This window comes from Cheilinus undulatus, linkage group 15 (genome assembly GCF_018320785.1).
Source record: "Cheilinus undulatus linkage group 15, ASM1832078v1, whole genome shotgun sequence".
NCBI classification, from domain to species: Eukaryota; Metazoa; Chordata; class Actinopteri; order Labriformes; family Labridae; genus Cheilinus; species Cheilinus undulatus.
Genome location: NC_054879.1, coordinates 45,562,596 through 45,586,065, shown reverse-complemented (window position 1 = coordinate 45,586,065; position 23,470 = coordinate 45,562,596).

The following is a 23,470-nucleotide window of genomic DNA, read 5'->3' as shown; positions in this document are numbered from 1 at the left end:
TTCTGCCACTCTCAAACCCCTTTTCTCTACTCTCTCTGGCCATTTTTGCAACATTTTTGACACTATCAACCATTTTTTATATGTTAGCCACTTTTGTTGCCATATTAACAAATTTTTGCCCCTTCTAACTCCTTTTTGCCATGTTTTTACCCAGTTTTTTTTTTAATAAACTTTGCCCCTTTTTGCCACTTTTAACAAATTTTTGCTACTTGTCACTTCTTTTTGCCACTCTTTACCCCCTTTTCTCTACTCTATCTGGCCATTTTTGCAACATTTTTGCCACTTTTAACCCATTTCAATACTTTTTGACCCTTTTTTTCCTATGTCAACATTATTTGCTTCTGTTATACCAAGTTTTCACCAGTTTTCTTGACAATATTCCAATTAATAAACCAATTTGGGTCACTTTCAACCCATTTTTGCACATCATGGCTTACCTATGAAGTCTGGTTTAGTCAATGTGCCCATCCACATTTTTATCATTACCATAAAAAGGTCTTTCTGTTTTTAGAAAGGGGGTTACACTTTGAAAAAGGATTTATTTTACTACAGCATAGATAAATAAAATTCTTTTTTAATTTATTTGACAAGTGTTACTTTTCTGATGTAAAATAAAATATCACAGCTTAACTTTACAATGGACCATGATTTTGCCAACCTCCTCATGGGCCCCAGAAAGCTCTCCCCTTTATCCCCCTGATGGGCGGCCTTGGGCGGTGACCAACTAATTCACTATTGGTTTTCATACATTATTACAGTAAAATCTGTAAACATGAAATACCAGTACACATTATTCTTCTATGTTTGGTAAACTGGTCATGCTAAAGCCAACATTTACAACAGTGGAATAAAGAGCTGTGCAGAAATACCTCTATAAGAAGGTTATTGCCGTGATACCGGTGTAGACCCAGTAAATTCCCCCTGAATAGTATTTGCCTGAAGCAACACCTAGCGTAGTAAATGTTTATCCATGTGGACTTCCCATCTCATGCTGTTTTGTCTGTGTGCGCAGAAGGTAGCGGCCTGTCCGGGAACTGTGTGACACAGAGCAAGGGCTCCCATGACTGCAGGGCGTTCTTCAGAGCATGATCATGAAAAGCAGAAACATGAAGAAAACTGCAAAAGGTTGAGCCACAGAGAAACGTCTTTCTTCTGCACGTCACTTAATTTCCTCTTTCTCCCTTTGGTTCCACATCACTTTTCTATTACAGTGAAAACATAATACAAATCATGCTGCTGGATAACAACAAAAAAATCTAATCATTACACCCTCAAATGAAAAAAATGGATAGCAGTGAAAAATGTAAGGCTATTGTTATTTTTCACATTCTAATTCACATCACAAGGAAGTGAAAAGAAACACATGCTGTATATAAGATTGGTTTGGTGCCTTTTGCCCCAAGCCATGCAGCACACACTGATATTAGTTTTAAATACAGATTGCTAGCAATAATAGAACAGAAGAGTCCATGCCTGAAACATATAGGCCCGGTCTGGAGTGCAACACACAGAGACAGCTTCAATCAAAAAGCTCAAATAAATGTAGTTCTTCGGGCTCTGTCAACTGTAAACTGTTATTGATCCCAACAAATGAAATTTGTTCACGTTGATCGATCAAACACATTATCTGTGTTTTCCAGTCTATTACCGGCAAGTGGAAACTCAGGAGGCATCAATAAAGAGAGTTGGGTCACCCTGGGTAGATTCCTGTGAGGCTGGAGGAGCTGTAAAAACAGGCGAGCAAACACAAGTACTTATACTTAAAGGTAATGGACCTGCATCATGACTAAACGCTAAGTGTCCGGGGTGCCGAGATGTGGAAAGCACTTCTCCTGCACCTTCAAGGTCTAGAGACACTTGTGAATGTACTGTATACTTGCCCTTGCTAATACCTCCCCTCCACCCGTGCACACCATCATATGAAAGCCTTCCAGCTGGCAGCCGACGCCCGCACTTGGCAGGTCGGGAGAAACATGAGAATTAAACCTATATCGCCCCAGCTACCAGTTCTCAAATATCAGCGGAGTCCAGCACTTCACCAGGGACTGACGAGGGGGAAGCATGTCAATGGGACGGAAAGCTCCTTCTGGCACGGCTCCACTCCTCTGTTCTGTTCGCTGCTATTACAGGAGGGAAGTTTTTCAGGAAGGAGGTGAAAATAAATCAGGAAGGAGGGGATCTGTCGGATAGATGAATCAGAAAGCTATGCTTTAGCACACTGCATCTCTGTTTGTGAACAGAAGTTTAACATCTATGTGACTAATCAGGCAATATATTTATATTTAAGTTGTGCCAAAACCCGACAAAAGATATCCTAAGACATTTTACAGATAGAGTTGGTCAAGGTTGTACATGTTTTATTTTTCAGAGACCAAACAATTATCCACTGATGGAAACACTAGTAGGGATGGTAATATCATGCTCAAAATTCACCAAATAAACTCGATTAACCACCTCCAACAATAACAACCTCCCTCCCACTCACGCAGAAAAAACATGGAGCTTCATTCCCCAACATTTGCCTTAAAAAAAACTGAACATCCAAACTCTGTAGCATTAAAGGTCATATATTTTACCCCTTTAAGACAAGTTTATATCAGTCTCAGAGGTCCCCAAAACATGCCTGTGAAGTTTGTTGCTGAAAAATACACTCCAGTATTGGATTTTGCATGTCTAAAAACCCCTCTGTTTTAGCCATGCCTGGAACGAGCTGTTTATGTGTCTGTAACTTTAAATGTTACTGAGCTGTCTGACTCCACCCCTGACTCCACCCCTCTCAGGGAATGGATGTAGCTTAATCAAGCGGCAACCTCCGGTCCTAAAAAATGAAGCCACCACGGAAGTGCAAAAAATTGCTATCGCGCGAGTGTCCACTAGAGGCTGGCTGCAGGAACACCAGAAGTCCCGTCTGCACACATGTTAAACAGCCGGTCTTGACACACCAAGCATGTCTCATTAGCTAGTGTCTTATTGTGCTCCCACTGTACGGGGGGTGATTTTTTTTGTACCATGACCGTTTGGATTATATTTAGGATGAAAGCTAATTGGAGCGTCTCATTTGCCAGATAGCTCGACTGGCAGAGGCTCCATTTCTGTCAACCAGAATGCTAGCTAGCAGGCTAACAGGAAGTTGTGCTTAGTGGGCGGGCCGTTAGGTTGACCCAAAGTTCGGTTGAGACTGCGATTTCAATATGGAAGCCTCCACTGATTGGCTTCAAGAGCCGTTTGAGTCCGCCTAATGTAAGCAGACTGACATCACACGGGGTTTGTCCAATTCTTTCTACAGTCTATGAACTTAATGAATGGATCAGGAGAGGAGCAAGCAGGGAGGACCAACCAAACCTGGGGGTGGGGCTAACTCCCCACATGACATCAGGAGGGTAAAATCTGAGAACAGGTTGTTTCAGCACACATTTTCTGAAGGGGGGGGGGGATTCTTGGGGGGATTTTGCATACATAATGGAAATTGTCATTAATGGAATAACAGCATTTTGTTTTTATTTCAACTCAGGAAATTCTCTTTTGACTTGGTCTTACTTTGTAAGACAGGAAGTCTAATGTTAGGTAAAATGATTGTCTCTACTGTTCAGACAAGGGAAGTTAGTTATAAGCACCTCAGCTGTGTCACCAGACCAGAGGCGTCAGGGGCGTGGCTAGGGATTTTGGGCCCCCAGAAAGAATATTACACAGGGTCCCCCTTAACCTGCTAGCCAGGCAAAAATTTACATCATTTTTACAAATATATATGCATTTAAATGCATTTTTGAACCATATTTTCTGGATTTATGAGCAATATTTTATTTTACAGTGTTTAAATTAATTTACCTGCATTATTTCACAGCTCTGGGCTATACCATTTGGACATTTTTTTTTATGGAGGAGCTGGGCTCTCCCAGCATTTTCACTCTATTTGATACAAATTTCTGTCTGTTGCTTTTGATCCAATAATTCAATAATAATTAATAATAAGAATAAACTTTAAAAAATAATAAATAAAACACTTTTCATTGCAGGCTTCCAATCAGTACACCCCCCCCCCCCCCCCCCGTGCTACGCCCATGCACCAGACTTTACTGCTTATTTCTTCTTTGTAACACAACAGTGGCTAGCAAAACCCTTTTAGATAGACCACAGAATGTCCACACTCACTGACTTTGCAGCGCGTTCCTGCTAAGTCCTTAGGGCTGTCCCACTGTCAGATTTCTGAGTGCATGAGGGATCTCTTTCAGACTTTTTGAGTCCTTCATGCACCCTTTCCATGAGTGGGCATATCTGCAGAGGGAATTACCCATAGTTCCTAGCATTGTGACGTATGACAGGAGTTCCTAGGGGAGGCCCGCTTGCAAACGTTATTAAAGTGAAGTGAAAAGAGTAAAATTGTAAACAAAAAACATTGAAAGGGGCTTGACGTCACAAAAAAAGTGTTTTTCCTTTAAGTACATTATATAAAGCAACTTTCATCCACTGAGAAAACAGACATATAGGTGAGGCACGCTTATTCTTATCTTTGTTTTAAGCTCTGCAGGATGCAGACTGTCAACAAAAAACTATGGGCTGTCCCCTTCCTGTTTCTACCACTTTGAGCCCTTGCAACCTCATGCACTCACTAACTTTCCAGGTGCAGTCAGTGAAGTCAAGAAGGGCTCGGGGTTTACAGAGGAGACTGAGATTCAGCCATAGAGTACAGCTAATGCAGTAGCTAGCACCTGCAAAGCCAATGGAGAGGCCAGATTCCACATCTGTCATCAGGTAGCTCTGTCTTTCAAAGCTCCAAGCTGAAATGTTTGTACCCACTCTGAGAACGGCCCAGATCAATCAGCACCATTTGAGGAGAACATGGCGGTAGCTATGGAGGGGTTTAGTTGTACTGCAAGCAACGGCTGTCAGAGTACCAATAAGGTTGGAGATTTTTTATTTCAATTTTATTGCATATATTGAACAAAGAAAAGGAAGAAAAATACCTGCAGAGTATGGTGATTTTTAAAGACCCTGTAAAGTGAAATCCAAAGTTTGTGTCTAACACTCTAGATATGTTGGAATATGGTTGCTGTAAACATGTGAAAACACTGAGATCTACATGTGACAGAATTCTGGATTTAGAAATCTCTTTCCTGGCTTTGTTTCATGTGGGCGGGGCCAATATATGGGCTCATGATGTCAGGAGCCCACAGTGGGGAATGGTCCCGCCCCTCTAACACTACAATCTAAAATCACAGAGCAGTTCATCTCAGTCCAGTCTGTTGTTAGCTGATGTCACTGCCTTTATTGAAAGTTAACTGTCAGTTAAATGCTGTTTCTCTGTATTTGCCCAAATCTATCAGCCACAGTGGTCTATGGATCATTTAGGGGGCGTCAGGGGCGTAGCTAGGGAATTTGTTTTACAAATATCTATTTTTTTCATGTATTTTTGAAACGTAATTCCCCCATTTATGAGCAGTATTTTTACTATGGTTAAACTGAATTTAATCCCATTATTATAATGGTACAATTATACCATTTGGACATTTTTATGGAGGAGCAGAGGCCCCCAGTAATTTGTTTTACTCTGATACAAGTTTCAGTCTGGACGAATTCATTCATTGTTTTTGATTCAATAATGACACTAGTTACTAAGAAAAAAAATAAAAACACTCTTTTCATTGCAGGCTTCACAAGGGCCCCTCCCTACTGTGGGCCCGGGTAATCAGTACCCTTTATCCCCCCCCGTGCTACGCCCAAGGCTGTAGTAGCTGACTTACTTGGAATCCAAAGGAGAGTTTCCTCATGAAAGACCCCAAAAACAAAAACATCCCCAAAACGTATGTGGGGATGCTGAGCGTCCCCACATTCGACTTTGTTGTATCGACACCGTTTAAACTTTTAAAAATTCTGTTTCTTCCTCATTCAACTGCTATGACTTTTCTCATTTCTAACTTCTATAATTTTCAAAATACAGCTATTTTCATGCTATTTTCAGCTATTTCTTTGCTTTTTCTGCCATTGAATGCAATTTTCAGCCACTTTTAGGCCAAAATCAGCTATTTTTATGCTATTTTTAGCTATTTTTAGGCTATTTTCAGCTTTTTAGGCTACTTTCAGCTATTTTCATCCTTTTTTGAGCTATTGAATCCCATTTCCATCTACTTTTATGCCATTGTATACTATTTTTATGCTAATTTCAGCTATTTTTATGCTATTTTCAGCTTTTTTAGGCTACTTTCAGCTATTTTCATCCTTTTCTGAGCTATTGAGTCCCATTTTCAGCTACTTTTATGCCATTGTATTCTATTTTATACTGTTTTTATGCTATTTTCCACTATTTTTAGGCTATTTTCAGCTTTTTTAGGTTACTTTCAGCTATTTTCATCCTGTTTGAGTTATTGAATCCCATTTTCAGCTACTTTTATGTCATTTTCAGCTATTTTTAGCTATTTTTATGCTATTTTCAGCTTTTTTAGGCTACTTTCAGCTATTTTCATCCTTTTCTGAGCTATTGAATCCCCTTTTCAGCTACTTTTATGCCATTTTATGCTATTTTTATGCTATTTCAGCTATTTTTAGGCTACTTTCAGCTATTTTCATCCTTTTTTGAGCTATTGAATCCCATTTTCATCTACTTCTATGCCATTTCATGCTATTTTATGCTATTTTTAGCTATTTTTGTGCTTTTGGCTATTTTAAGCAGTTCTTACACAATTCAGCTCTCAGCATCCCCATGCAATTTCAGCTGAAATTGTAAATCTGAGCTAGTTATCTTAAGTCATCTAAGGTTGATGCACATCCTCCAGGCATTAAATCTTTGATTCTGCAAGAACTGCATGAAACCAAACTGATTACGAAACCAAGCAGAAGAAGGAGCAACTACTTTCCAAAGTGACTTGTTTTATTCTGTGTGAGGTTAACAAACCTCGGCTGAACTTTCCTCAAACCCTCTCCTGCTGTCTTTTCACATTTCTTCAGACTAAAGCGAGTGACAGCTTGTCCACAAACCCAGGCAGGCCTTACTAGAAATAGGAATATCTGCTCCTCTACGGTGATAGAGCAGCTCTGATAGCTCCTTTATTATGGAAAATTATTTTAAACAGCGCAAAACGGCTGGGGCTCATTTTTTCCATGTTTCTGCCACTATCACTCCAGCTATTGATAAGATGTCTAAATTTATTGCAGAATAATTCTGCAGGAAAAGAGATAAAAGGTTGCTGAATAAAATATGAGGGGAAGGCTGTAAATTGTAGCAATGCATATCATTTCATTCAAATGTAGGACGCAATTACCATCTGCTACACTCATCAGTCCCCTCCTTTATGACTTAATTATATGTTTAATGCTATCAGATCAAGGAAAGGGCAAAACAGAAGAATGAGAGCGAAAGAGAAAAGATTCAGCAACAAGACAAAAGGGAGATGAAAAGTAACATGAAAGGATGGAATTGATTTCATTCACCAGGAAATAGAAAAAGTTAATTTAGATACAATGTTCCCTCATTTCCTGCGCCTTTGTGAGATAATAAACGCAGCATGTTGCCAATAGGTCTCACTGCAGTCGCACAAAAGAAGTCAAGTTCCTCAAAAGTGAAAGTCTCTGTGCGTTTAGTTTGAAATGACAGCAAGTTTATGAATGTAAGGGGATCATTCCAGACCTCGGCATCACAGCGTTTCCTCATTTATATTGTATTTAATCCTTTTAAAAGTCAATACCATGCTTTATTCCAGCACTGTGAAACCAAATGTATTCAGCTGTTGTGAGTCCTTTGCTAAAACTTTACAACATTTAAACTTTTTGTTTGGATGCAGATCGTGTGCGGCAGCTCTCACAAAGAAAACCGGGTTTGTCCAAATGGCTGAGGGCTAAAAAGCTAGCCAGTGGGCATTCCAGGTGCCAGCGGGCACTGTCCTAACTGTGTACCTTTGGCCAGAACTCATTATAGGGTGACATTTAGGACTGCTGCTGTCCATGCCAAGTCAGCCCTCTGGATTGAGACAAATTATGTAGTTATTTTTTATGTCAGACATTAAGTCATGTGCAGCACGGAGCCAAATCAGTATCACCTTCATGTCACCTGGACAAAAAGAGGATAAAAAAGCTGTGGACTTCTTAAACAGGGCTGTTGCTCTGCATGTTTGAAAAATGGAGATCCACAAAGCTGGACACTGATTTGTAGTGCAAAGACATGAATGGAAATGAGCAATGTGTGTCTAGACTCTAAACTAGTTCAGATTTCTTTATCTTTCTTTAAAGAATACTTAAATATCATCACATGATTACATTCAGCTGTCTTATCCTTTCTTCTTTTTTATTTAAAAACAGAGACAAAGTCATGCTCAGAGTTATACTTGCATGCAGCACAAGGTTGCTTCTTCCCTGCCCAAAGGAGAAAAAGTATTTGTTGATTTTTTTAATCATATTAGGATCACACGGGTGAATGAAAGGATGTTTGCATTCATGTTGACAAAAAAGCGTCACAAAAGATCATTTTATATCAAATTAGTCAATCAGCAGACTATTTAGCATGGTTTATCCTGTACCATCGAAGGCAGTGGTTCTCAACTGGTGGGTGTCTGAAAATAAAATGGTGGCAAAAGTCCTGAAGTCCTTATTGGACATGCATGGATACCTTTTATTTCACCCTGTTTTAATGTGAAACTTGGTCAACTTAAATATTTATTTCCTCTTCTTGGAATAAATGGCTTCTTTTGCCATGATAATGAAGTAATTTCTCAAGATCTCTGGACAATTTGCAAAAATGTACACATAGTGATGCAGAGAGTGTATAAGATGTGTCAGTTCTGTCCCTTTTCTTTTTTATATCAAGTGTTTTGGTCCAAAACTGCAACATATTCAATTAACTAAACGTGTTGTTGAAAGTTTTTGTAAACTTGGGATATAAGACAGACTGGTGGGTCTTGAGGCCGGACTGATTTAAGGATTAACCCAGAAAATCAGCAGTACAATAAAAACACTATACAGGATAATTAAATTATGTATCAAATTTGATTAGAACTCACATCGTCACCTTTGATTATTTCACATTTTAAAGCCATTTTAAAGACCAGCAGAGAAGTTCTCATTTACATTTGTGCTCACTTTATAATGTCCAGCAATCTGAATGTGGATAATAAACGGAAGGCTGATAAATTCACAGAATTCAACTGTAATTATGATCTTTTCTGAAGTTTAATTATTGGATCTTAATTAGTTTTATATGCATTTCCACAAATGTTGGCACAGTCAGTCATAAAAGGCGTCACAAGTAAACAGTACAGAATACGAAGGCAGTTCTTATTCAGTAAAACCCTTTTTTGAAAGAATAGAAATAAACTTGGATAATTTCCATTTTAGATCTTAATGTGAGGCTTCCAACAAAGTTTATCATCATCAGAAACTTTGTCTCATAAACTCTTTCAGTTTCAACTTTGTTTAACAAATGGTTAAGCTATTTTTAACCATTTTGTCTCGCCTGGACTTGTTGTCCAATAAAGTTCATATTGGTGAACCACCAAGCTCTAAACATCCTTTTTTTTTTTCAGGACAACCTGGGCTTTAAGGATGTGTTTGCTGTAGAAATGTCATTTGAATCTTTAAAAAGTTATGGGACTATGAAGACAGAAGGAAAAAAAGGAAATTAAAACAGTAAACAGTAATGACTGCGACTTTTTTACACAAACTTGTTCTTTAATCTCTTTGGGACCAAAAAGTGAAAAAATAATCATTCTGTGCCAAAAAGTCTAAATTCAGTTTTACATCAGAGATGGCTCTTTAACCTCCAATTTACATACCTTTTTCAAATTTCATTTAGTTATTTATAGTATTTATTTAACGTAATTAGTGTCATCTGCAGACATTACAAATTTAAATGCATGAGTTACTGTACAAATAACCTTCACTATATGTGCATAAATGATTTAGGTCCTAGCATTGAACCCTGTGGAACACCACAGGTTACTCTTTTAAGACCAGATTTAGTATCATTAATGCCACATAAACAGGACACAAAATTACTTTGAAAGACTAGAAATAGACTTGGATAATTCCCATTTAACATGTTCCAAATGAAGCTTCCAACAAAGTTTATCATCAATAATGACTCAGAAACTTTGTTTCAGAAGCTCTTTGAGTTTCAAATCAGAATTGGCCCAACAGAGATTTTATTTTACTTTTTAGTGATAGCTTATTTAAGGCGAACCATTGATTTAACATAATCAATTCTGGTTCTAATGTTTTCCATCATTTCTTAATTTCTTAATAAATAATAATAGTAATTTTCTTTCTTAATTAAACAAAATAATTTAGTGTCATCTGCAAACATAACAGATTTTAATGACTTACTGTACAAAAATCATTTAAATCATGTTTTTGTGAGTCATTTATTGTGCTTTTATTGTTTTATCAAAGCCTGGAAAAGCACTTTGGTCAACAAAGGTTGTTTTTTTTTATGTGCAATATAAATTAAGTCTGACTTGACTTGAACTCACGCAGAGCCTCAGATATCCAAACATAATTATGCGAATGATAATTTTTGATTCAAAGTTTAGATTTCCTATCACATTTATTTAGCCAGGTTAGTACCTTTGAGATCAGAGATTTCTTTTTCATGGGAAAAAGCAGCAATTCAACAACAAAAACAGGATATTTAGCTTCATTAAAGCAAACCATTTATTTAATTGCTACTGTTTTCCATCATTTCTTAATTTTCCATTTAGAACAAAATATTTAAGTGTCATCTGCAAATATTTCTAATTTTAATGTATCAGTTTCTGTACAAATCATATAATTAAAGTATGAATAACTTAGATACTAGCAGTGAACCTTAGAACACTACAGCATACTCTTTTAAGATGAGATTTAGGATGATTAATTTTCACATAAACAGGATACAAAATAATTTTTAAAATGACCTTAATCACAGAAATATATTCCAGAAAACACACCCATGTCACACTGTTGACAAAAACTTTCTATATCTATAAAATCATGCAGAGCCTCAGAGGCAAATATCCAAACTTAATAAAGTGAACGGTGATTTTTATTTCAGCTTGTAGATTTTCTATCACCTTTATTTAGCCAGGTTAGTATCTTTTAGATCAGAGATTTCTTTTTCATGGAAAATATGCAGCAAATTAACAACAAAAACAGATTTTTCTCACATCTCACATGATCAGCTAAATTGTGTGCACAGGGAAAGCTTGAATTCAAGACTTTTGACAAGGATTCAAAAGTATTCAAGATAACCACGTTCCATATCTTTTATCAGGCTGTAGATTATTCTGAGTTGAAGATGCCAGAAACCTAAAAGCTTTTTTTAAAGTGTGGAATTTGGAGCTGCAAATTGCAAATAAAAATTTTGGATCTATATCTTTCAAATGTGTTGCAAAGAAAAAAATAAGTCCTTGCATCTGCAGGCACCTCCATGATGCCGAATCATCCAGCTGAGCTCAACATGAACAGAACTAAAGCGCCATCTTGTGGATTAAAATAGGTACAACAAGCTTGTGCTCATTCCTCTGCATTATGCCCTTAAAAGATGTAAGATAAAATGTTAACAGGCAAAAACAAGAAGCTAATAAAGTAAGGAAGTATGAAAACACAGTATGTGTGAGAGAAAAGAGCCAAATCTGCAATAAAGCCTTCGTTTTATAGGGAGGTCATTAAGTGGGAGAAACATTTATGATGTTAGGATCCCATGCGAGGACACAAGCAGCCCGACAGGTTCATTAATAGCAGATGAATTTGCTCGCAGGTATCTCACAAAGCATGAAATGAATCAAAGTTGTTTATCTGCTCTGTATTATTGGCCAAATTATAGTTAATTGCTGATTTGATGTGTTGAGAGTAAAGCATTGCTGTGATGCATACGCTCTGGATATTCTCCACAAAAACTTCAGGACGTAACAAACAGGAAGAAATGGGATGTAATTGATTATAAGTTAATTGTGCAAAGGTCTCCCTGATGGGAACCATCTGTCAAAACAAGCTCAACATTCACTAATTCTAATCATAATTAATTAAAGGGCTAACAAATTACATACATCATAGTTAGCAAGAGGGGGAAACTACCGCAGGAAGTGTTATGAAACAAATTATCTTTAACAATGAAAGAAAATTACATCACATAACTAAATATTATACTCGTTTCCGCAAGCCATATTTCTTAATGAATTCCCTAATTAATTTAATTCACACAATGTGCATAATTTGGAGCTGGAAATGTCAGTGGGTCAGACTTAACCATATTGTTGCCGGCTGTCTATTTCAACGAGTGCCATATTAGCACAACATGACCTCTATGTAAATTACACACACCAACTGTTGTAATTCTAATTTCAGGGTCTAATTAACATGTTCTGAAGATATCATACAAGTGCATTTAGCTTCTTTTACACACGGCCGTGTCACTGCCAGGTGACTAATTTTATATAATCCCTTTGATGGATTACATCAGGACAGATTAAGTTATAGATGTCAATTTAGGCAACAAGGCTCTTATTTTTTCAAACTTCTTGAGTGCTGAGCTAAGTGCTGAGCTTTATAGTCAGTGACTCACCACACTTACAACTCAAGACTACAGCTGTCATATTCACAGAACACCTACATGTTAAACAAGAGTTTCTCTACTATAGAGGAGCTCATTTATTCCTTTTTATATTAAAGGCAACAGAAGGATCAGAGACTAAGCGGCAGCAGCAGAGATGTTTGAGGACTAGGGCTGGGCAATTAACCACAATATGGCCTCCTGCAATTTTGAAACCGCAGAGGTTGAAATATTTCTTTAACTTGAAATGTGTCAAAATACCAGTTTAATACATCAATGTTTTTTGCAGCTGCAGAGATTTTATCACCTTGCAAAGCAGATGGATACGCCCGTTTCCGTGTTCCTCACTGGTGAATCTATCTTGCAAAGCTCACGTCTGAACCATTTGGGCCCGGTTTAAGTGACAGGACCAATCAGTGACGAGGGGCAGTAGTTTCAGGCGCGGCACAGTCGAGCATGCAGCAACAAGAGGCGGTGCAATTATGGCAGAAAAGCTTAGTGCGGATGCTGCTAAAGCGCCAGTTTTATCAGAGCTTGACGACATTTCTTCGTTAAAAGAAACAAATCCATCTGGCATGTCAGGTTAGAGATTTTATGCACATTATTTAAACATTCAAGTGTCAATTTTTACCTCCGCCAAGGAGGTTATGTGATCGGGTTCGTTTCTTCTTTTTATTTGTTTGCAACATAACTCAAAAAGTTGGGGACGAATTTTCAGGAAATGTCAGAAATGGCATAAGGAAGAACTGATTAGATTTTGGGACTGATCTGGATCACCGTCTGGATCCAGGAATTTTTTTTAAGGATTCTTTACTGTTGGGGGATAGGGCTAATGGCGGAGGTCTGCGCTGTTACCACTATACACCAGGAGATGGCGGACATGAGTAACTTCAATCCCAGCAGCATTTTTTTGGTGTGTTTCTATTTAAAGTTTTGGAGTTTATAGAGTTTGAAAGACGCACACCCGGTCAAGGAGATGAGTCGGAGCATAACAGAGAGAAAGACAGTGAATTGTAGCAAGCATACTCACAATGCTGGGAGGAATAGAGGAATATTCACCCTCTGCCATGACTTCCAGTCATCCAGTGAGACCATGGGTGCTTCCACAATGACAGTCCACCTGTAGCGAAGCCAATGCTTTGCAGGGAGGGAGTAATCGGCGAATTAGATTTGGGGAGTGATCCGGATCACCTTCTGGATCCAGGAATATTTTTAAAGGATTCTTCACTATTGGGAGATAGGGCTGATGGCAGAGGTCTGTGCTGTCTGAGTGCTTTTCTAGTTTATAATGATTTACAAAAGTCCTTCTTTTCATGTTTTATGGAAGTCATCTTTTCCATTGTGTAGACTTGTTTGAGTCTCTGTCTCCACTCGGCCACTGTTGGAGGTTTAGTGTCTTTCCAGTGCACTGTTTTTTTGCTATTAACATAAGTATACGTAATATATACTTGTGATCTGTCTTGCAAATCCCATCCGAAACAATTCCTAATAAAAACAATTGAGAATCTAAGGGGACAGTCACGTGTAAAATACTTTCAACTTCTTTTTGAACAGATTTCCAAAACTCTTGAATTCTTGGGCAGTCCCAAAACATGTGTGTGTGATCCCCTATTATTCAACAATTTCTCCAGCAATTTCATTGTTTTAAATACACATAATCCTATTTATGGAATTATTTATTGCTTGAATTTGTCAGAAAAGACATAAGATTAACCCTAGATTAATCGCATATTTAATCGCAATATTTGTTTTTTTATTTGTGCAGTTTCCCATCCGTCCCCCAAAAGATTTAAAATTATAAAATGTCTGACCTGACACACCATGGATTTGTTGGATTTGTTTCACACATCCATCTGGTAAACCTCTTATAGACGGTGTTTGGGAAAGGGCAGAGCCTTTGAAAATAAACTCAGAGGGTGATTGAATGAAAGTTCTGTCTGTCACATAGAGTCTGTCTGTCTGTCACAAGAGCTAAACTATTGTATGTTGATTGGGCCAAATCAATCAGTGTCTTCCAAGTAAAAAGTGGCCCTTGTACAAATGTAGTTAAAAGAGTCTGAAACTGGGGAGACGGTGCAGGAAAGAAGACCTTCTCCATGGGTTGCATGGACAAAACCATAACCACTCTCCTACTGGTGGCCCAAAGTGTTATTTTTCTAAATTAGTTTCCTTCATTTGGCACCTGCTCTACAACTTTTTCTGCGATTTTTTGGGTTGCAAGAAGAGAACCTAGGTGGGACAAGTTACACTACATGCTATGGTGGCCCTGAGAGGCTAACAGCAATCCCCAAGTGACCCAAAAGAAAATTAAAAGATTCAAACGATTGGATTTATTACTATTCAGCTCTATTGAATTGTCTTTGGCCAAACTTTGTTTATAATTTAGTTATTAGAAACAAAGTTCGGCCAAAGACAATTCAATCAGGAGATACTTGATACAAGATTAACAAATGTATTTTACAAGTTTGGAAATGTTTGACAAATGAAGGGGTACTTGAAGGGGTAATGAGACCTACAGCACTTTTGCCACTTTTCACCCATTTAATCTACCTTTTGCCATAAAGTACCCCATTTACCCTTTTTTAGTCATTCTGCAGCTTCTTTTTGCCACTTTTGCCCTTCTTTTACCATTTTTTATGCCACTTATTTCCCATTTAAGCTACCTTTTGCCATTAAATACCTGTTATTTTTCTATTTTTGACCATTTTTGCAATTTCTTCTTGACACTCTTTCCTCATTTTTGCCCTTTTCCACCATGTTTTGCCACTTAATCCCCCTTTTTGCCACTTTTATCCCATTTTCGCCCTATTTCTAACCATTTTTGCCACTTTTTGTCTAAATTAACAACCTTTTGCCATTAAATACCACTTGTTTCCTTTTTTTCCAAATTTTTTGCCTCTCTTTTGCCACTTTTTGCCCATTTAAGCTAACCTTTCCCATTACATACCACTTGTTTCCTATTTTTTGCCCATTTCTGCCACTCTTGACTGCCTTTTTACCCATTTTAGTCACTTTTCACTTATTTTTTTTCCACAATTTTGCCACTTTTTGACCTATTTTTGCCACATGTAACTCATTTTTTTTGCTTCTCATCGTTTTTGCTACTTTCTGACCATTTTCCCACTTTTTCTCCCCATTTTCACCCCTGTTCCCATATTTTTGCTGTTTTTTGATTGTTTTGCTGCCTTTAATATATTTTTTATTGCTACTTTAAGCTGTTTTTGCCACTTTTTACCACTTAAATTGTGGCTCTTGCAAAGGTATTTTTCAACAATTTGTCTTTTTGGTTGAGCAGGGTTGAGTAACACTGGTCTATGGCGTCTAGATTCTGATGGTGGTGTTAATGAGGACCAGATGAGGAGCAGACTTCTGAGAAGCCAATAAGTTGGCTTGGAGGAGGAGACGGAGGTGTGCAGGATGAGATGAGCAGAAGACCTGTGAGGATGTGGACAGGATGCTGATGAAGTGAACAGAGGTGGCTGGGGTGGAGGAGGGATGCAGCATCCACACTGAAACAACAGGCTGACTGTGGAAGAGAGGACATCAGTTAAAAATATGCATGATGATTGGACGAACCAGGTTGTGTCAGAATCTGATTAGTTTATCACTTAGAAGAGTGAACGCCCATAATCAGCTGATCATCAGAGCGGGAAGAGAGAATGAGGATATGAGGTATGGGAGCGTATGTCAGTTTGGTACATTCCCCATCAACGCTTGTCCTGGTGACCATCATCCAGGACCATGCCCCATGTCTGCAGGAATCTTCAGCACGAGAGCACTCGATTCACAGAGATGTTTACCTGTATCATTTGAAAATTAACTTATCAATCCATCAGCTATAAAGAAAAAAATAACTCAGCTTTAGGGCATCTCCTACAGGTAACAGAAGCACACATCTCTGTATTTTTGTACTTCATGTCTGGTGATGTTACTATAAATTAAATCTGTTCTATTCCACACTGTTGATTGACCTCCCAGATATATGTTCAGTCCCTCTTCGCCTTCCCTCTATTTTTCTCTAACCCTGTGCACCGTTCACTTTACAGAAAATACAATCAAATTTAGCAAATGATGCCATCATGAGCGTGAATGCAGAATCGGATGAATAAATGAATAAATTGCCTGGTGCATGGAACATATAAGCTAACACATGCATTGCAAGGCTCCGGGGCTATCCCGAGGCCAATCATTTAGCTAACACACTAATGAAAGCGTGTGTAGTGTGGCTAAGGGCAGCCGCCATGGGAGGTACCACTCCCCTCCCCTCCTCGTGTTGGGGGCTGTTAATAGGCTGGATGGAGCCAATGGGAGTCCCAGGAGAGGCCTGCTGATGAAGAGGAAAACCTGTGGTCGCCTTCACTAATCACTGACTAATGGCTGCAGTAACAGCGTTTACAAATGGAACCACGCGTGTGTGACTGTGTGTGTGCATGAGAAATATTGAAGTTTTAGGTCACGGCTGATCCCAGTAAATCATTCACCGGTAAATCTATTGTGTTTCTATGCTTGGTACACACACAACCAGCAACTAAATATTGGTGTTAAACTGGCTCACATTCATCTAAACACAGAAACCAAAAACTTCAAAAGCAAATGTTTCCTAACAATTGGCCAATTTGAGGACTAGCTGCTTTTCAATCTGTTAAACTGCAAAAAGACTTTTATTTTTTTCTGTTTAACATCTACATGCTTCCATTTGCTCAAATCATAGAAAACAACAAAATAAACTACCATAACTATGCAGATGACACACAGCTCTACATTTCAATGTCCCCAGGTGACCATGGCCCCATACAAGCACTGGGTAAATGCATGGAACAAATTACCGAATAGATGTGCCATAATTTTCTTCAGTTAAACAGAGAAAAAACTGAGGTAGTTGTTTTTGGACCCAAGGAAGAATCCCTTAAAGTCAACATGCAGCTCCAGTCACTTCAGTTAAAAACCTCAGACCAGGCCAGAAATCTGGGTGTTGTCATGGATTCAGACCTGAATTTTAAAAACCACATAAAAACAATTACAAAGTCAGCTTATTATCACCTCAAGAATATTTCTAGGATTAAAGGTCTAATGTCACAGCAGGACCTTGAAAACTGGTCCATGCATTTATCTCTAGTTGAACTGACTACTGTAACAGTATCTTTACTGGTCTGCCTAAAAAGTCCATCAGACAGCTGCAGCTGATCCAGAACGCTGCAGCTCCAGTCCTCACTAAGACCAAGAGAGTGGACCACATCACTCCTGTTCTGAGGTCTCTACACTGGCTCCCTGTCCCTCAGAGAATAGACTTTAAGATCCTCCTGTTAGCTTATAAAGCACTGAATGGTTTAGGCCCAGAATACATCAGAGACCTTCTAGTCCAGTATGAACCATCCAGACCGCTCAGGTCGTCTGGTGCAGGTCTGCTCTGTGTCCCTAAAGTCAGAACCAAACATGGAGAATCAGCGTTTAGTTACTATGCTCCATATATCTGGAACAAACTCCCAGAAAACATCAGGTCTGCTGAGAGTTTGAGTTCTTTTAAATCAAGGTTGAAGACTCACCTGTTCACTGCTGCCTTTGACTAAAAACTTTTTACCTTTCTAATTTTTTTATTTTCACTCGAACTCTGCACTGTAGCTTTACTTTAATATGTGTGTTTTTATCTTTCTTGGGTTTTATCTGCTGTTTATATCACCTTTTACAACTCTGCACTGCAACTTTCACTCTAATATCTGTGTTTTTATCTTTCATGGGTTTTATTTAATTTTAATTTTATTTTTATTTTTTTTATTATTATTATTATTATTTTTTTTTTAGTATAGTAGAGTTAAGAGCCTGAGTGCTCCGATAAGGTTGCCACACGTGTCTGTCTCACTCTCTTCTTTCTCACTTCTTCCCTGTCTACGTGTGGTTATCTTATAGAAAAATAAAGGTTCAGGGAGAGAGTTACTTTTTGTCAAAGTGTCACTCATCTGTATATCATAAAATAACTCTGGCCAGAAACATGAAACATTGTTTTTTATCTTTTGTGGGTCTTATTTGTTGTTTTTTATCACCTTTTACACGATTCATTAAAATGTTTTCATTATGTTTCTTTTTCTCTTTATCATTGTATTTTAATGTCCTGTGTGAAGCACTTTGAATTGCCTTGTTGCTGAAATGTGCTATACAAATAAACTTGCCTTGCCTTGCCTTGAAATGAGAAATCCAAAATAAAAGCCCAATTTGTATGCAGAATGTTGATCATGGGTTCAAGTTAAAGGGCTGTTTCAGTGTAGAATTGAAATCCACATTCAGCTTTTTTTCATACTGTTGGACTGTAGGAGTACAGGAGAGGGGGATGTAATTTACAGCGTGCTTTTCTAAGCTTAGTTATTCACTTTCTGTGTAGTATCTTGAAAAAAATCAGTTTGTTTTTTTTTTCATCAAAAAATTTGGTTTGTTTACATTACAAACATGGCAATTAAAGGGTTTAAAGATATGACAATTATTGAGTATTTGGTATTTTTGTTAATGGCACAAGTTGATAAAACAAGGAGAAAATTACACAATTAAAAAATAAACTAATATAACTTTTTTATTCACAGTAATAACCCCCCTGTGCTTTTTTTTTGCACACTAGGAGGAAAATGAGGCAGCAATTTATAGGGATACCACAGGGTTAATAATAATAGTGATAATAATAATAGGCCTAATAATAGAATAAGACGAAGATGAAGCTAAAATTTAGGCAGTCTTACTCTGTCAAGCCTCAGCACTAGCCTGTCTGCTCTTGATTTTAGGTTCAAACTTAAAAATAAAGGCCTGCTGGCCTGTTTTCATTGGGTATGACATGTTTGACGTGTTCACTCAGAATTAATCTCGGTGAATCAAGCCGAACCGCATTTCTTAGATTCCAAGGTGTGTCGAGTGTGTTGAGCACAGGTAAGGTCACCTGGCATGTCAACCGTCGTTTGGATGGCCTGTTATGACGTCATATTAACGTCTCTCTCTACACGCTGTATAATACCTAAAGAAATCACCTGTGCTGGATGTCAGTCACTGTCACACTACCTCCACAAAGGCATGACTCCTGTTTTACGTGAAGGTTAAGCAGTCGTAATAAAATACTACTTCCGGTTGAGACCTACAAAGTAAAATTCCCATGGCGGACAATAAGTTAAACTGATAAAGCTACCACTCCATTAAAAAAAAGAAGTTTGCGAAGTTGTAATGGAAATGTACTTTAAAGATGATTTTGTATTTTATTTTGCCTTTTTATGAATAATAAGTATAATAATAAGCCAAAACAACCAACCTTTCTAATTTTCTTATATAGCTACCTTGACTTGTGCCATCTTTTCCCTCAAATAAATCAGGTTTTTGATGAGCTCTCTTCAACTTAAACTGCAGCTGGCAAAATAACTTGCTGTTCTCTTTCAGTCAGCAAAAATCATCAATACATATAAAATATATTGCATTGATGTAGGCCTAGACCTATCTTTTTGTTGTATGAGGTCCTCGAACAGCTAAGAGGTATTTTTATTTTTTATTTTTTGAATGAGTTCACCTTATTTCAAAATACATAAAAAAAAGCAAAAAAACAAAGTTCAATATATCCATTAGGGGGGATAAGGGGAGCGCTTTCTGGGGCCCAGCCTAATGTGGGGGCCCATGAGGAGGCCAGCAATGTCACGGTCTGTTGTACAGTTAAGCTGGGGTAGCCACATCTCATATTACATTTGAAAAGTAACACTTATTAAAGCAATTTTAAAAAATACTTATTTTTACGTTAGTACAATAGCCTTTTTCAAAATGTAACCCTCTTTCTTAAAAAAGAAACTTTTTTTATAATGTTAAAAAATGTGGATTGAGGTAGCCATGATGTGCACAAACAGAAAAATGCCAGAAAAAAGTGGAGGGAAATGAGACAACCTTAAGAGGAAAACTAACTGAATGAATGCAAAAATGGGCTGAAAGTGGCCCACGTGGGTTAGAGGTGGCAAAAATAGGCAGGAAAAGGGGTTAAAAGGGGTTAAAGAGTAGCAGAAAATGGGCTGTATGGTGCAAAAAGGGTCAAAAATATTAAAATGGGTTAAAAGTAGCAAGAAAATGTTGCAAAAATGACCAGATGGAGAAGTGAAAAGGGGCTAAAAGTGTCAACAAGGGCCAAAGTATCAGAAATGGGTCAATAATGGCAAAAACAAACTGGACAAAGTGGTGAAAAGGGGTTAAAAAGTGGCAAAAATGTGTGAAAAGTGACAAAAGTTGGTTTAAATTAGCAAAAATTGGCAAACAGTTCACAAATTGTGTTCTAGTGGCAAAATTGTCACAAAAAGGTCTGAATATTGTAGTGAAATGCAGTTAAAAAGTGGGATAAATGGACAAAAAGTTTCAAAGATAACCCAAAAGTGGCAAAAATGTTGCAAAACTGCCTAGATATTGTAGTGAAATGCAGTTATAAAAAGTGGAATAAATGAAAACATCCAAAAAAAAATTCAGTGTTAAAAAATTCAATCTCAAAAAATAAATCCAGTGTAAAGAAAATTCAACGTCTCAAAAAATTCAGTTTTTAAAAATTCAACATCGAAAAAAAAATTCAGTGTTAAAAAATTAAATCTAAAAAAAAATTCAGTGTATAAAAATTAGTGCTGTCAAAGTCATATCGCGTTAACTCAAATTACGTTTAACGCCGCTAAATTTTTTGTCGCATGATTTTTTGACCCTCGACCCATCCCGTAGTTTGCCAGACCAGGGGGCGGCGCCGTCATGATGCGGTACAAGCGAGTAGAAATGGATAAAGGACAGAGACTTTTGAATGACAGGTTCAGCTTTCAGATCATGTCAGATAAGACTGAAGTTATTTTCTCCTACTGTGGACATGAACGGAGTTACAGGAAGTTCGTAGAGTCTTATATAGCCCGCACCACTCGCCGGCCATGCACACCACTAATTCAGAGAGCCGCCCCCCTCGCCATGCTGGATTTGTTTACAATGGAGACACTCGGACAACTCTGCAGGGATGGACTCGCAATCTGGCATACCGAGCATTTCCCGGTGTGCCGACGCACTTTTGGGCCAGTATGATGTATTCATTTATTTAGGCTATTATATCTGCCATGAACCGGCACCACAGCTGCGCTATTGAGTGTTGACTGGTCCGATCACGTCTCCTAAAGGTCCGCTCTCATCCCCACGCAGCTCCTGCTTGAAAGTGAAAGTATTCGGAAAAACGAAACTTATTAAAACGATCGACTGGAACTGTGAATAAACGCCAAATTTAGTTAACAGTCAATCAAGATGCTGCAAAACTGTCAAAGACTCTGCAGTCCCTACAGGAGATTGTCTGATGCTGGTGAATATACAGCTGCATCATGAGGAGGAGGAGGAGACAGAGCAGCAGAGGCTGGTGTGCGACAGGAGAGCAGAGGTTAGTGAATGAGCTCTGTAGAGTATCAGAATAAAAGCTGAAAGCATCATTAGACTGAGGGTCTCTTTTGTTTAGGGAGAAAAAATGGTTTTAGATAAAATCTGTAGCTCTTCTATGATCTGAAGAATGAAAAGATGGTTCAGTCCTTTTAGTACACCTTAAAATTTCTCAGTCATTTTTTACTGTCAGCATTTATTTTACATTTAGAATACATTTTTTAGTGTGAAAGTAAAAATATGATAAATAATAGCAGACATTTTTTAAGTAATTACTTGCTTTTTCTCTTGAGCGGGGCAGACGTGTCCACCTTACTCACATCAGAACGGTGAAACACCATTAGATGTGTCTGTGCCTTACTGCTGAGCTCTCAGCAGAGACTTGACTTCTTTATGTCCATGTGTGATGATGAGACCTGTTGTTTGGAGTTCAGCTGCTGAGAACAGAGGAGTTAACTTCTAGAAGTCTAAAGTTTGACTCTACATTGTGGTATTATTCAGTAATGTTACATTAAGGTCAGTATCTCCATCTGTTGTGGCTTGAGTTTACCATGCTATGCTCTCAGCAGATTTTTGCAGCGTTCAGTATCTTTGAGTTCAGACTAGAGAATTTTCTGGACTTTATCTGTTGTTGTTTTGGGTTGTTGATATGAACAAACATTTGCATAAAGAAAGCATTTTTGTCCACTTGTGTTGATAAGGGTATTTAAATCTTGAGAAATAGTATTATAAGGTACATTTAGAATAGACAAAAAAGTGCGATTAATTTGCGATTAATCGCAAGTTAACTATGGAATTTGTGAGATTAATCGCGATTAAAAAATTTAATCTATTGACAGCCCTAATAAAAATTCAACGTCTCAAAAATTTCAACAGCCAGAAATTCAACAGCAAAAAAGGGCCTTGTGGGTCTCTGTCACATGACAGAGGGAGCGTAACCTGATTGGCTGGACGTTAGATCAATTGACCTATGGCTAAGTCCGGCCCTCAAACGCGATGAGCCAATCACAGTACCTATAGAGACAAGGATGATTGCTTCTTTCTCCCTGGTTTACTAGGTCTCTTGTGATGCTGAAGTTGAATTTTTTGCTGTTGAATTTTTATGAGTCGTTGAATTTTTTTACACTGAATTTTTTTTTTTTTTTTGAGATTGAATTTTTCAACACTGAATTTTTTTTCGAGATTGAATTTTTTAACACTGAATTGCTTTTCACATGTTGCATTTTTAAAAACTGCATTCAGCGGCAAAAAAATAAAAATAAAAGATCGGTGCAAATTTGATGGTTTTTCAAATTCAAAATCCAATTTTGATGCTAAAAAATTCAGTTTTAGAAATTCAAATTCAAACTCAGAGGGCACTGATTTACTTCCATACAAAATCCCTAGATACGCCCCTGTCTGTAAACATAGTAGCTTATCTTTCATGAACTGTTAAAGGTAGCTATCCCCGGTCAATGAGAACATCACTGGGACTTTTCACCATGTGTATCACTCCGCCTAACCAACAGTTCAAAGTACTTTTAACTTATATTTACAGCCAATCGCGTTTTCCTTGATTAATCGTCCTGTACCATA